This window comes from Arvicola amphibius, chromosome 8 (genome assembly GCF_903992535.2).
Source record: "Arvicola amphibius chromosome 8, mArvAmp1.2, whole genome shotgun sequence".
NCBI lineage: Eukaryota > Metazoa > Chordata > Mammalia > Rodentia > Cricetidae > Arvicola > Arvicola amphibius.
Genome location: NC_052054.1, coordinates 81,069,357 through 81,075,095, shown reverse-complemented (window position 1 = coordinate 81,075,095; position 5,739 = coordinate 81,069,357). Strand labels below are relative to the sequence as shown.

Below are 5,739 nucleotides of genomic sequence, written 5' to 3'. Positions count from 1 at the left end.
ATTTTGTATTTTACCACAAGACTTGTGATTTTCCGGTAAGGTTCCAGGGCATCTGTCTCCTTCAGCAGATACATGGAGTCTGACTCCCCTTTCTTTTCTCCTCTGTCTTTGCTTGGAATTCCTGCCTTGCTCTATTCTGCCCTGCCATAGACACAAAGCAGCTTCTTTACTAAACAACAGTAACAAAATACATTCACAGCATACAGAGTGGAATCCCAAATCACTGTGTAGCTGATTAGAAGAGTTTTGGCTAAAGATCTCACCAAATACTTTATAATAAGAAGTCCTCAGTATCTTCTTCAGGTACTGAATGTTTATTGTAATATACAAAGATTTTAACAGATTGTTGCATACAAAACGTTTTACTCCTACATAAAGTACAAAATTTTATCACATGGAATACATTTATAGGGTGTATATGCAGTATGATTTTTCTCATGATTTAGGTTATTCACACATGTAAATGCTTTCTCACACAGATAACATTCATAGAGTTTATCTGCAGTGTGTGATCTTTCATGCATTTGAAGAGTACTGTGAGGTGAAAAGGCTTTACCTCACTCACAATGTTCTTAGGGTTTCTCTCCAGCATGTGTTAGTTCATGTCTTTGAAGATGAAGGTGATAATCAAAGCCTTTACCACACTAATTACAGTCATAATGTTTCTCTCCAGAATGGGTTTTTTATGTTTTCAGAGATTACTCTGACATACAAAGTCTTTACCACACTGATTACACTAAAAGGGTCTCTCTCCAGTATGGGCTTTTTTATGTTTTTGGAGTTGAATGTGGTGTGCAAAGGCTCTACCAAACTGACTACATTCATAGGGTTTCTCTCCAGTATGGCTCCTTTCATGTATTTGTAGATTCCCGTGGCATGCAAAAGCTTTACCACATTGATTACATTTATAGGGTCTCTCTCCAGTATGGGATTTTTTTAAAATTTATTTATTATGTATATAGTGTTCTAGGCACCAGATCTCATTATAGATGGGTATGAGCCATCATGTGGTTGCTGGGAATTGAACTCAGGACCTCCGGAATAGCAGTCAGTTCTCTTAACCTCTGAGCCATCTCTCCAGCCCCAGTATGGGATTTTTTATGTTTTCGGATATGACTGTGATGTGCAAAGGCTTTACCACACTGATTACATTCATAGGGTTTCTCTCCAGTATGGCTCCTTTTATGTATTTGTAGATTCCCGTGGCATGCAAAAGCTTTACCACATTGATTACATTTATAGGGTCTCTCTCCAGTATGGGATTTTTTTAAAATTTATTTATTATGTATATAGTGTTCTAGGCACCAGATCTCATTATAGATGGGTATGAGCCATCATGTGGTTGCTGGGAATTGAACTCAGGACCTCCGGAATAGCAGTCAGTTCTCTTAACCTCTGAGCCATCTCTCCAGCCCCAGTATGGGATTTTTTATGTTTTTGGAGTTGAATGTGGTGTGCAAAGGCTTTACCACACTGACTACATTCATAGGGTTTCTCTCCAGTATGGGTTCTTTTATGACTTTGGAGATCCACTGTATTGTGCAAAGGCTTTACCACACTGATTACATTTATAGGGTTTCTCTCCAGTATGGCTTCTTTTATGTATTTGCAGACTGCTGTGAAAAGCAAAGGCTTTACCACACTGATTACATTCATAGGGTTTCTCTCCAGTATGTGTTCTTTTATGACTTTGTAGATAACTGTGGCGTGCAAACGCTCTACCACACTGACTACATTCATAGGGTTTCTCTCCAGTATGGCTCCTTTTATGTCTTTGTAGATTCCCGTGGCATGCAAAAGCTTTACCACATTGATTACATTTATAGGGTTTCTCTCCAGTATGGCTTCTTTTATGTCTTTGCAGACGGCTGTGACGTGCAAAGGCTTTACCACACTGATTACATTCATAGGGTTTCTCTCCAGTATGGCTTCTTTTATGTCTTTGCAGACGGCTGTGAAAAGCAAGGCTTTACCACACTGATTACATTCATAGGGTTTCTCTCCAGTATGGCTTCTTTTATGTCTTTGCAGACTGCTGTGAAAAGCAAAGGCTTTACCACACTGATTACATTCATAGGGTTTCTCTCCAGTATGTGTTCTTTTATGACTTTGTAGATAACTGTGGTATGCAAAGGCTTACCACACTGACTACATTCATAGGGTTTCTCTCCAGTATGGGATTTTTTATGTTTTTGGAGATGACTGTGACGTGCAAAGGGCTTACCCACACTGATTACATTCATAGGGTTTCTCTCCAGTATGGCTTCTTTTATGTCTTGTAGATGACTGTGATGTGCAAAGGCTTCACCACAACTGATTACATTCATAGGGTTTTCTCTCCAGTATGGCTTCTTTTATGTCTTTGCAGACTGCTGTGAAAAGCAAAGGCTTTACCACACTGATTACATTCATTAGGGTTTCTCTCCAGTATGTGTGTCTTTTATGACTTTGTAGATAACTGTGGTATGCAAAGGCTTTACCACACTGACTACATTCATAGGTTTCTCTCCAGTATGGCTTCTTTTATGTCTTTGGAGATGACTGTGACGTGCAAAGGCTTTACCACACTGATTACATTCATAGGGTTTCTCTCCAGTATGGCTTCTTTTATGTCTTTGTAGATGACTGTGACGTGCAAAGGCTTTACCACACTGATTACATTCATAGGGTTTCTCTCCAGTATGGGTTCTTTTATGTCTTGCAGACTGCTGTGAAAAGCAAGGCTTTACCACACTGATTACATTCATAGGGTTTCTTTCCAGTATGGGTTCTTTTATGACTTTGTAGATAACTGTGATGTGCAAAGCTTTACCACACTGACTACATTCATAGGGTTTCTCTCCAGTATGGCTCCTTTTATGTATTTGTAGATTCCCGTGGCATGCAAAAGCTTTACCACATTGATTACATTTATAGGGTTTCTCTCCAGTATGGCTTCTTTTATGTCTTTGGAGACTACTGTGTTGTGCAAAGGCTTTACCACACTGATTACATTCATAGGGTTTCTCTCCAGTATGGGTTCTTTCATGAACTTGTAGATTCCCGTGGCATGCAAAAGCTTTACCACATTGATTACATTTATAGGGTCTCTCTCCAGTATGGGATCTTTTATGTTTTTGGAGATGACTGTGGCATGCAAAGGCTTTACCACACTGATTACATTCATAGGGTTCCTCTCCAGTATGACTTCTTTTATGTCTTTGAAGACTGCTGTGACAAGCAAAGGCTTTACCACACTGATTACATTTATAGGGCCTCTCTCCAGTATGGTTTCTTTTATGTCTTTGTAGATAACTGTGGCATGCAAAGGCTTTACCAAAGTGATTACATTCATAGAATTTCTCACCACACTCATTTTCTTCATAGGATTTCAGTCTAGTATGTGTTTTTTCAGGCCTCTGAAGATGGCTGTCACATGCATAGGCTTTAACACATTGACTATATGTAGAAGTTTTCTCTCTACTTTGACTTGTTTCTTGCCTACAATGATAATGGAACATATGAAAGCATTACTACATTTAATACATCGTTGAATTTTTTTATCTGTATAAATTAATTTTACAATATAGTCCTATTTTAATTATATATTAAGGTTTTATCACCATGCTTACAATCTTGTTTTTCCCTTCATTAAGGCTTGCTTTTCATCTTTGAAGATAACTGATAACAGCCTTTATTACATGATTCCCAGTTATAGAATCTTTTTTGTGTATAAGAAATATCATGTATTTGAAGAGAACTGAAAAAGCTCAGACATTTACCACTTTTATTGCATTCATAAAGTTTCCTATTTTGTGAGTGATTGTATATTTGCTACTGAACTAGGACAAACAGAAGTATTTACACTGTCCTAGTACTCATGGTGTTTTTCTGAAATGGGAGCTTACTGATATATTAACAATGAGAGAAGAAAATCAATTACTTTTATACTTCTACATTAAATTTAACAAGTATACTCAGCAAGGGGACTGCTATATGTCTTCTATCTGTTCTGAGAGAGAGGTATGTTGTATCTTTTCACATCCCTATGCTCACGTGGCTTGTATCCAGAGTAACATATGATATACCTAATGAAGAAAGAATAACAAATATAAGGTTTCCACATTGAGTTCAAACATTTTGACCTTCTGTCATCTTAGATTTGTGGTATCTGGATTAAGGCCTCTCCACAACAGCTGCCCCTTGATTTGTGACTCTAACTGCTCCCTCGTTAAACTTAACAAGTATATGGGTTAAACTACTTTCTATGGACTAGTAGTGTAGTAGAGAATTTTAGAGATATACTCATCACCTTTTCAACATGTATATCTTTTATAATATGAATAATATGAAATAAATAAATTGGAAATTTTACAGCGTAGCTCTCAATGTATTATGATTCAAATGGTAATATAGGATAAGACATTGTTTCCTTGACTTCTTTCTCAAAAGAATGATTTGCAAGTTCAGTTCACCTATCTGAAATTAAGGTATATGATTTTGTGAGATGAATTTAATAAACATCAATGCACTTTATTATTTACACTGTTGCTTTTCTTTAAAACATATAAGATACATTACAATTTCTTTAGAGGTACATTTGTATCAGGTTATACATGAAAATTACCTTTCATGTCTTCTAGAACTTTGACAATGTTCTTCAATATTATGGTCTTCCCAGCTGTATCCTAAAAATATAGTGCCAGAAAAATGTATGTTATATATTTTAAATTGTAAAAAATTTAGTTATCATTTGAAGCAAACCTTACAACCATGCCTGATTTATGTACCCCACTCATCTTTCTCAATCATATTACAAAAACCATCATTAACCAATGAACAGTTGTCCCCGTATGTGAAACATGAAAGATAATTCAGTCTTACCTATACTAGTGAGGTTCCTGTAGGTCTCCACCATCACATCTTTGTAGAGACTCTTCTGGGAAGGATCCAGCAAAGCCCATTCTTCCAAAGTGAAGTTGACATGCACGTCATCATAGGTCACTGCATTCTAAAATATCCCATACATGTGTACAACAGAGTTTGACAACACTGTAAATATATACTTCTTTGACAGTATAGTCATATAATTCTGGTGCTCTCCATACTTATTCCATGACATAGACATCATAATTTAATAACTAAGTCACTTTAGAAGCACACTGAATAGGAGGTTCACCTCTGTCATTTCTTAACTCTTTAAATAGGATATCACCTTCAAGAGTAATGCCTATTCACCAAAAATGAAAGATATGTAAACAGATCAACAGTAAAAGTACAGATAATAGAAATTGTATGAATGATTAATTCCTAACAACAAAAAAGAAAAGTAAGATGAAAAAGGCTGGATGCATTGAATCACGTCTCTAATCCTTGCAATCAGAACGCAGAGGCATGTACATATCTATTTGCCTCTGAGTAGAATACAAGTCTACTCCATGCAATCACTTTTAGGAAATCCGGAAATACACATTAAATACCTGTTTCACATAAAAAATTAATCAAACAAACATAAAAGATAGAAATAACTCAGAGATTTTGGCTGAAGTTTCAACAAAGAGTTATGTATTAACTTCAACTCTTTATTCATCTACCAGAAACATGAAGAACCCCAATTTAAACTGCACCATAAATAAGATTTTACTAAAAGGCACTGTGTGCTTTAAAAGTTACAAATGGACAAATGAATACAATAGCAATTAACACGCTGATTACAAATAACACAGAGCAGAAAAGATATTTCAACAGTACAGAGTCCTC

General features: G+C 36.2%; 1 pseudogene; it reads right to left on the bottom strand.

Annotated features, from left to right (window-relative positions):
• Positions 1–291: 291 nt before the first annotated feature.
• LOC119821894 lies at positions 292–5,433 on the bottom strand (annotated as a pseudogene).
• Between the last annotated feature and the right edge of the window lie 306 nt (positions 5,434–5,739).